This window comes from Ambystoma mexicanum, chromosome 4p (genome assembly GCF_040938575.1).
Source record: "Ambystoma mexicanum isolate Mex_15411 chromosome 4p, UKY_AmexF1_1, whole genome shotgun sequence".
Classification (NCBI taxonomy): Eukaryota; Metazoa; Chordata; class Amphibia; order Caudata; family Ambystomatidae; genus Ambystoma; species Ambystoma mexicanum.
Genome location: NC_090927.1, coordinates 801,868,894 through 801,878,066, shown reverse-complemented (window position 1 = coordinate 801,878,066; position 9,173 = coordinate 801,868,894).

The window sequence follows — 9,173 nt, the reverse complement described above, 5'->3', positions numbered from 1 at the left end:
TCCCTCATACTTTCGGGTAGTATCCCTTCTTCGCATGCCTCCTGGTATACTGCGTGTAATAGGGGGGTCAGGGAGGACTCATACGTTTTAAAAAACTCTGTGGGCAACCCGTCTGTTCCCAGTGCTTTGCCTGTGGCCAGGGATCTGATTGCATCGGTAATGTCTTCGGGCGTGATTTCTGCTTCTAGGGAGTCGGCTTGCTCAGGGGGCCCTACCTCTTCTAGTGCTTCTACCAACCGTTCATGGGGGACCTGCTCCTCATGTGAATACAGGTGGGTGTAAAAGCGAGTGAAAGTGTCATTTATGCCCTGCTGCGTACAGTGTGTGTTTCCATCCTCATCTTGTAGTGAGGTGGTGGGGTGTTTGGGGTGCTCTTTACGGCAGAGCTAGGCAAGTAGTCTGCCCGGTCTGTCGGCCTCAACGTGTGCTCTATTTGTTCTGGCAGTATAGTCGAACTTTTCCAGCCTGTTCCACGCAGTTATGTTCCGCTCTCTAAGTTTCACAAGCTCCTCTTCCCTCAGTTGGGTGTCTACGGGGGTAGCCTCAAGTCGCTCAATCTGCCGTTCCACTGGGTCTAGTTCTTTCCTGAGCTGCTTCTTGATACCTCCCGCGTTTGCAATAACTTCTCCCCTGGTTACCACCTTTAGAGCCTGCCACACTGTGCTATTGTAAGCTACACTACCGGTGTTAACCTCTAGGAATGCATCAATAGAATCGCGTAATTCTTCTCGGAAAGCTGGGTCCCTCAGGGCATCTGTGGGCATTTTCCACATGGGAATGGGGGGTCTGGGCCCTCTGTGGTTCCATGTTATCAGAAGCGGGGAGTGATCAGAGATAGTCCTCCCCAAGTATTGTGCTCCCTCCACCCGGGGTAAGTGTTCCCTGTCTATGAATATGTAATCTAGTCTTGTGTGTAACTTATGTGGGGATGAGTAAAATGAGTATTCACGTGCTTCAGGATGTTTTTCTCGCCACACATCTGTCATTTCCAGCCTCCCCAACATGGTGGATAGTGCTGTCGTAGCGGTCGATGGGCCTCCTAGCTGTGGTGTGGATCTGTCCAGCCGTGGGTCATGTACACAATTAAAATCCCCCCCCCCAAATAAAGAGATTGTTCCTGTACTGTGCAACTCTAGGGTACAGTGAGTTCAGGTAGGACGGTATGTTATTGTTAGGGAGATAGGAGTTCATGATGCATACTGCTTCTTGTTCAATGAATCCCCAAATTTACGACGAACCTACCTTCCGGGTCTATCTCAGTTTTATCCACCCGGAATGGGAGCTGTGGGTGAATCCAGGTGTAGACCCCTCTTGCGTATTTAGAATAAGTGGTACCAAACCCCTGTCCACCCCAATGTGTTTGTAGCTTGGCCACCGAGTCCGCCGTGCAGTGGGTCTCCTGTAGTAATGCTATCATTACCCCTTTTCTGTGCAGGTAGGTTTTAATCCTGTTCCTTCGGAGATAAGTCCTTAGGCCCCTTACATTCCATGTCATTATTTTTATGGTGGTCGCAGCCATGTGGGCTTTGTAACAGATCTGTTGTCCCCCCCTTTCCCTGCCTCTGCCGCCCCCGGGCCTGGACCTGTTAACCAGGGGTCGGTCCGTGTTGGGGTTGGGGCGCGAGCCTCATCGTTTCCTCCCTCCCTTCCCCCTTCCCTCTCAGTGTCAATTGGAGACTTATTAACATTAACAATCCTCATTCTAGTGAATAAGGGCAACAAACCTTTCAACTCAAAACTGCCTCCAGCAGTTGCCTCAAACTTGCAGTGCTCAGGGGCACCCGATCCTTCCAGGCCTTTCCAGGCCCACCGTGCGGGTGGTGTGTCGGCAGTCGGCCTCCACGTGTTGCAGGGGGGTGCGTCGGCTTCGTTGTTGGTGGGTCGGTGCGCTCCTGCCCGTCATGGCGTACGTAGAGTTGTAGATCTCAAGCGGTCCGGTATTCATTCGGCAGTTGTGCGAACCTTCATTTTCCTGTCGTTTGGTGCTTTCAATGGCCTGTGACTTCATGTGCAGTGCTTTCCTTATCATCAGCAAGGTTGTTGTCCTCAAGATACTGCTGCCGGAGTCTCAAGAAAGATAGCGTTCCCCTTGTATAGTACCTTAAGGCGGGACGGGTACAGTAGCATGTACTTGAGGTTTGGCTTGCGCAACCTAGCTTTCACCGGTACAAATGAGTTCCGTGCTCGCTGCACCGCGGGGGTATAGTCTGGGTAAATGACTATTTTGGCACCATGTTTCTCGATCTCCCCTCCTTCTCTTGAGAATCTCAGTATAGTCTCTCTGTCGCGAATGTTCAAGAATTTTGCAATAATAGGGCGCGGTCGGGAGCCTGGAGGGGGCCTCTTCTGAAGTGATCTGTGGGCCCGTTCTATTGAGAAGCCCTGGGTCAGTTTGCTGGCCCCGATTTCTTGCAAGAGCATCGTTTCTACGAATTCGGTCGGGTCTGGGCCCTCCGTGTCTTCCGGTACCCCCAGGATTCGGATGTTGCCGCGGCGGGCACGTCCTTCAGCGTCCTCTGATCGCGCCTCTAGCCGCGCTACTTGCAACTCAAGGTCTTGGACCTTAGATTTAGGTTCTGTGGTGTTGTTAACATTGTCTTGGAGCGTTGCCTCCGTTGTGGCCACCCTTTCTGTAAGGTTACGGGCGTCCTGTCTCATTAGTTGCATGTCCGACTTGATTTCATCGATCCTGGTTTCGATGGACGTCCGTAGCGCCGCTATGGCTTGTAGCACTTGCGTATTTGTCGGATCGTCCTCCTTAGCCGTCGGGTCGTCTGCTGCCTCTGTCCCCTGTTGTTGTTTCGCCCTGACCGTGGTGAAGGAGTCCATGGTCGCGGTTTTCAATTTGCTTTTGGGAGCTGACATTGCCTGTCTTTGAGGAGGCTCCGCGGCCTTTTCCCGTTCAGCGGGGACGTGTATGTAGGATCGATTTCGAGGGCGGTCGTTGCAGATGCGGATGTTCCGGAGGGAACCGCCCGTCGCCTTCTCTCTTCTTCGTGTCTCTCTGTGTCTCTCGCGGCCTCCCGCCAGCCAGCGCCTCTCCTGCACGCGGTCTCGCGCTGAGTGTCCCCACCCTTCGTCTCTTCTTCCCGGCACTCGGTCTCGGAGATAGAGACCCGGGTCACAGCTGGCCCCGGGGTGTCGCCGGATCACTGGGTTGGACGCTGTGGGCCCTCCTCTCTCGCCTCCGCAGGCTATCCGCCCTCCAGCGGTGCGTCTCAGATGGGGCCGGCGGGCGCCACCATTTTGTTGGGCCGGGACCTCCTCTCTGTTCGCTTCGGTTAACCGTTATCTCGGTCCGATTTTCCTGCGGAAACTTCGTCGAGGGTAGGGAAACGGTTCTTCTTCCCGTAGCTACTTCAGACGTACTTGTTCAGCTTAAGCAGGCCGAACGATTCGGTCTGTTGTAGGATCTCGGGCAGGAGCGCGAGGAGAACACGTCCTCACTCCATGCGCGCTGGCCACGCCCCCTTGGGATTGCCATCATACTTCCCAAAGGAAAACATCAGGGGGTGTAGATCACCTCGAGAATCTTGTCGTGCCGCTACTTGCTGTCGGAGATTAACATTTTCGGTTTGGAGATTCTGAACCTCAGCCTGAAGACTCTGTATAGCGGTCACCATCCATCTCCTGGTATTGCTCCAAGGAGGCCATGTGGGTTTGCGGGCGTTGCATTCTGTCAAAGTCTACAGTTTCTTCCCCCTGAGTCTCCTCACCTGGATCTTCTGTGGAGCTAGAGGCCTTCTGTCTCCTCCTTCTGTCCTTCTTGGTGTTCCCTGATTTGTCTTCTTTCTTGGTAGTCTTCCTTCCCTTATTGCGCTCGTAGAGATAGGGACGGTCTCCACCCGAGGCCACCTTGACTGTGACTAGGACTAGAAGTCAGGTGAACTCAAGGGAGCCTGCCCCCTCGAACAGGGAAAAAGCCTAATGAGGCAGAGAAAACCCTGGGTAGCTGCTGGATGTATGTGCAGGGCTGAGTAGGAAGTTGAAGAGGCTGGTCGACTGTCACGCACAGGAATCCAGATGGATGGTCCAAATGAAGGTATCAATGACACAGGTGATACCCTTGTAGATAAGGAAGTCCAAGCAGGTACGGCTGGACGAGGAAGAAATAGAGAGAGGCTGTAAGCTAGTCCTAACACAAAAGGATACTGGTACTGAGAAGAAACAGACAGGGAAAAGCCAGAAGGAAATAGAATCCTACTTCCAAAAGATACCTGTGTAAGGTGTCAGAGGAGTATGCGTGCGAGAGATGGCAAAGTAGAACTTGTATAAGTGGAATGAGTGAGTGAGAGTGAGCAGAGGAATGATAGCGAACGAGGCTGAGAGAAAGAGTGGAAGAAAGGACAAGAGAGAGTGAGAGGGAGAGAGAGAGAGAGAGAGAGAGAGAGAGAAAGAGAGAGAGCGAATGTTGCGAGCGATACAAAGGAACCACGGAACACTGCAACACCGCAAAACAAGTGACAGAAGCCCCCGACCTGATAAACCAAGATAAGAAGGTAGCCCGAAAGCTAGGAGAGTGAAAGGAAGGCACAGACTAAGGAATCGGAGACTGACTACGGTTCCGAAAACGAAGGGGAGGAGGGGCTAATAACTGAAAACAAGACACAAGGAAGGGCACAATAGAGAGAGCAACCAACGGCGGGAAAGACAGCAGAGAAAGGGCAGGGAGGCAACGGAGGAGTGGAGAGTGACAAAACACGAACAAGAGAAAGGCACTACTACGCGAGAGGAAGTCACGAAGACCAACAATAGCTAGTTGCAACACGACTCACTGGGGGCGTGGCCTCCCTAAATACCTGCAGCCAAGAAAGGCTAGAGCATGACGCTGACCTGCCGTGGCGTCCTAATAGCGCCTCCATCTTGACCACAATTTCCACGGCCACAGTGTGACAATTATATTCCTCTTTCTCTTTCCACTGAGTGATCAGCATCACTCGCTCATTCTTCTTCTTCAGAGTACCAATCCCATTTATTTCTTAAGGTTGATTCATAAACCTTAGTGGGTAGTCTCTCCCTGTGAAGTCCTGCTTGCCTGTACCCCTAGGCAGGGTATCGCAGTGTGGGCTCTCCTCCCTATGCTCACAGGGAAAGGCTCCACCCTTGGGAGAAGTGACTGAATCTCATGAATCGTCACAATCCCTTCTGAGCAATCAACCTCCAGTTGAGGTGCCACACCACCGCCAGAACTGCTACCAGCCCTTGCTCTCAACAAGTTAGCACCAACATCTCACCCCTATATGCAAAGTGGCTGGGATTGTTGTGCATGAGTGGTCCCATTTAAAATGCTGCTGCCCTAAGGGTAACACACCAGAAGAGCCTAACAGAGCTTAACACCATGTAGAAGTTTGAAGCCACCGGGCCTAGTCTTTCACATGGCCAAGGGCACCAAGAGACAATCTAAATTGTCCTTTTCAAATAAAGACCTCCCTGCTGCACCCAGACAGAAGGCTCACACCTCCAAGATGACTTCAGCAGTAGAATATAATGGGTCAGTTGTGGCCTTGGAATCCTCGATGCCTGAAGCTCCGGCCAATGCACAGCAAGGGGACAATCTGAATTGTCCATCATCCTTACCCAAATGAAATTGAGCTTGACCCAGTTAACAGCAAATTCAACAAAGGAGTTAGAAATAAAGCAGACGTATATCTTAGGTAGCGCATCGAGTAGGAATCCTGATACACAGCAGTTCGGAGGTGAGCCACGTGATAAGAGCACTGTGTCAAGACTTGATGGTCGTGTAGCCGATGAAACCTCCGTCCCCAAGTACCACTCGAGCAAACAAGAAATTACTGCCCGAGCAGTCCTTGAGGCCACAGGTGGTGATCTTCGTCAGCCGCAACCAGGAATGCCTGAAGATGCCGGAAGGTGCCCCCTATGACCACTGTAAGGCAAACACGAAGTTAGGTCATAAACACAGAACCCCAGACTTGTATATGAATGTGTAATAAGTCTAGAATAAGGCTTACCCTTAGGAGTTGGTCGGGACTTAATAATGGTGTAAAGATGTTTGTCGGAGGCAGCCGGCAAGGGTGACGACCAGATGACAGGTTGGTAAAGCACTTAGTATGAATGAAATCACCACCTTACGTAGAAGCCAGAAAACGTAAGTCAATCAGTTGAAAAGTGCGAAATCCAAGAACATAGTTCATAACAAAAGGGCAATCCAAATAGCAATCCAGGGGCAGAAATGTGGTCGAATCCAGTAGAAAATAGTTCCAAACAACGGTACCGTGAAGAAAGAAGCCAAAATCAGAGTCCAATATCAATCCGAGGTCAGTGGTAGTAATCTGAATCCGTAGTCCGTAATGCGCCCAACAGGATCAGCTGTGAAGCGCTGAAGGGCAGTCAGCGCGTCCCTTTTGAACGCTGACTAATGATCACATGACTCTCATCATCCGTCACGTGATCGAACGTGCTGAAGGAGGAGCTCTCAGGTGCCGGCAACGGAGACGTTGCAGAATGCCTGTGGCGCGTCTCCATGGCAACTGCCAACGCCGGAATGGAAACCAACGCTGAGATGGCAAGAACCGGCGTCGCTGACCTTGTCCCATTCCTTGCCGGCAGGCCTGCAGGGGAGAGTGTGTTTTGGCATGTATTTTGGTGGAGATAGCGGGAGCTGTATTGTGAGATGTGTTCATGGAACGTAGGGGCGTGACACACTGCAATAGGAGGTGAACAGGATCCAAGCCAAGAATGAATAATGTACGGGTGGTCAGCATACCCGAATCAATTCCCGCGAGTAACATGGAAATCTTTATGGAGGAGTTCATTAGGGAAGCACTATGAGAGCAATGACTATCTACACAGGTCTTGGTGGCAGGGGCACATCGAGTAGCCGGTCCAAATCTTCCACCTGGTCTAAAATGCCCGCCCAATGGTTGTCAGACTATTGAACTACAGACATCGAGATCTGATTCTACGGTGAGACCACAAATTAGCCAAACTAAATTGTCAAGAGGCTAGAATCTCCTTTTACCCAGACTTTACATCATCTATCCAAAAGGCCTGACTATCAATCACCTCTGTAAAGCTCAAATTGTGGGACAAAGTATTGAAATATGCAATATTGTACCCGCCCAATCTTCTTATCATTCAAAACAATAAAACACACTTGTTTACTGGCCCAAAAGGAAGCACACTCTTCTCTGAACTCCCTCCCAGCCTTTTAAAATACCAGAGCCCCTGAGTTGGCAGGATCTGGGAGTTGTGAGGCAGACACAATGAAACAAGTTTTAACACCTTTATAAGTTCTGAATGGAGTTGGAGACTTCCTAACTGGCCCTATATCTATAATGGGAGTAAGCTCGACCAGCAAAGGAAAAATAACATGTCAGTTAGTCTAAATAGTAAAAGTCTATGTCAGAAACCTATGCTTGTAAGATAGAACCCATAGGATAGGCATCCCCTTCTTCGTGGGCATCTGGGGAGGAACCTATTATATTAACCAAAGGGTGATGGCTCACGGAACATGAATCAATAAACCTCTATTAATTTGCAGAACTCTGGTCAACATGAGCGAGAAAGGAATCAGTGTAGATTAATCATTTCGTAAAAACCATGTACTTTATTTTAATTTATACATACTCTCTTTAAAAATCACATACACAACTGGGGGTCTTTAAGAGTTCCTTTCGGGAGGCCAGTTCGAACAGTTCAAATAGTTCACCCAGTTCTCTCAGGCATCCCTCGCCTGATTCACCAACAGATCAATATAACACAGTTCTCTCAGACTTCCCTCGTCTGATTCACCATCAGCTCAATGTAACACAGTTCTGGCATAACGATATTTCAGGGTGACTCTTTCACCATAGGCCTCTCAGACTTCCCTCACCCAAGTTTGAATCTCTCGGGGCTTTACCTTCTTTCAATTCGTATTTCACTCCAAAGGATTCCCTTCCCGGACCTTCTTGGTTGTCGGTACACTTTCACATCGAAGACTTTCGCACTGCATAGATTTACTCAGGCCTATGCACGACCACTTCGACACAATGCAACTTGGTTATCGTAGTTTAAGATTCTTTCACAGTTCACAGAGATTTTCGATAATGCGTTTCGTTCTCCAGGACCACTCTGTTACATTTTAATTCTTAACAATCGAGTCTCAATCTCCACGCGTCTGCCGTCATACGCATAACCTTGCTTGCAACTTTATCATTCACGTCTTCACAAACCGGGCTCTCCCTTCATCCAAGAACTCACTGGCTGTGATTGCTTTGAACCATGTCCTTCACTGCTCCCACATCCGAGGTCAGGGTCTCTACCTCCTGAATGTATGTATGTTATTAAGATGGAATGTTAAGGGTCTCAATAAGCCTCTAAGGGCCCACAAGGTACATTCCTACTGTGAACGGCACAGGGCGAAAACAATCCTACTGCAATAAACAGTACCAGGCCAGGACACTGAGGTCTTTGCTAAGCTTTAGGGCTTCAGGGCTCCTCCAAATTTTTGCATCCTTTTCTTCTAATTCACATGGAGTCCTCACCTTAATTCATAAGTCCCTTAAATTCAAAGTACATAGTCATGATCAGGATCTGGAGGGCCGCTAATTGATGATTACAGGCACACTTGAACGCACTAACTTGACCATTGTCAATAGATATGCCCCGAATATTGATTACCCTACCTTTCATAATCTCCTGCTTGGTAAATGTCAGTCAGTCAGTCAATATGTTTATTCGGATCAAATAATCCACCAAACACATACAAAGTACAAAAACACAATACATAATAAAGTAAAATTACCGCCCACTCTTCCATATAAAATACAATATTCCAGATTAAAAATAACAATCAAATCACAACTCTCTGTAAAAGTGAATAATGATAACACAGACTACCAACAATTCATGGAATCCAATACAATCCGATATGGTGCATACTTTAAAATTCATAGGTTATAAACATTCATAAGAATTGCTGAGGAGGGAAAGAGAACCACAACATACCCCCAGTTCATTAGGTCAAATACTCCTTCAAGTTTTCCAGTAGGTGGCTATTCTTTTCAGAACATTTGGGTTAACATCCCCTTTCTTTGAAACATGGCTCTTTTAAAAAATGATAGTAGTCCCCAAGCTGTCTGGACAGAAATTGCTGTCAAAAGAAACAAAACTGCGGGCCTATATGTGCGGATGTTAACTGACCTAAGGACCAGCAGTACGGTTGACCGTCT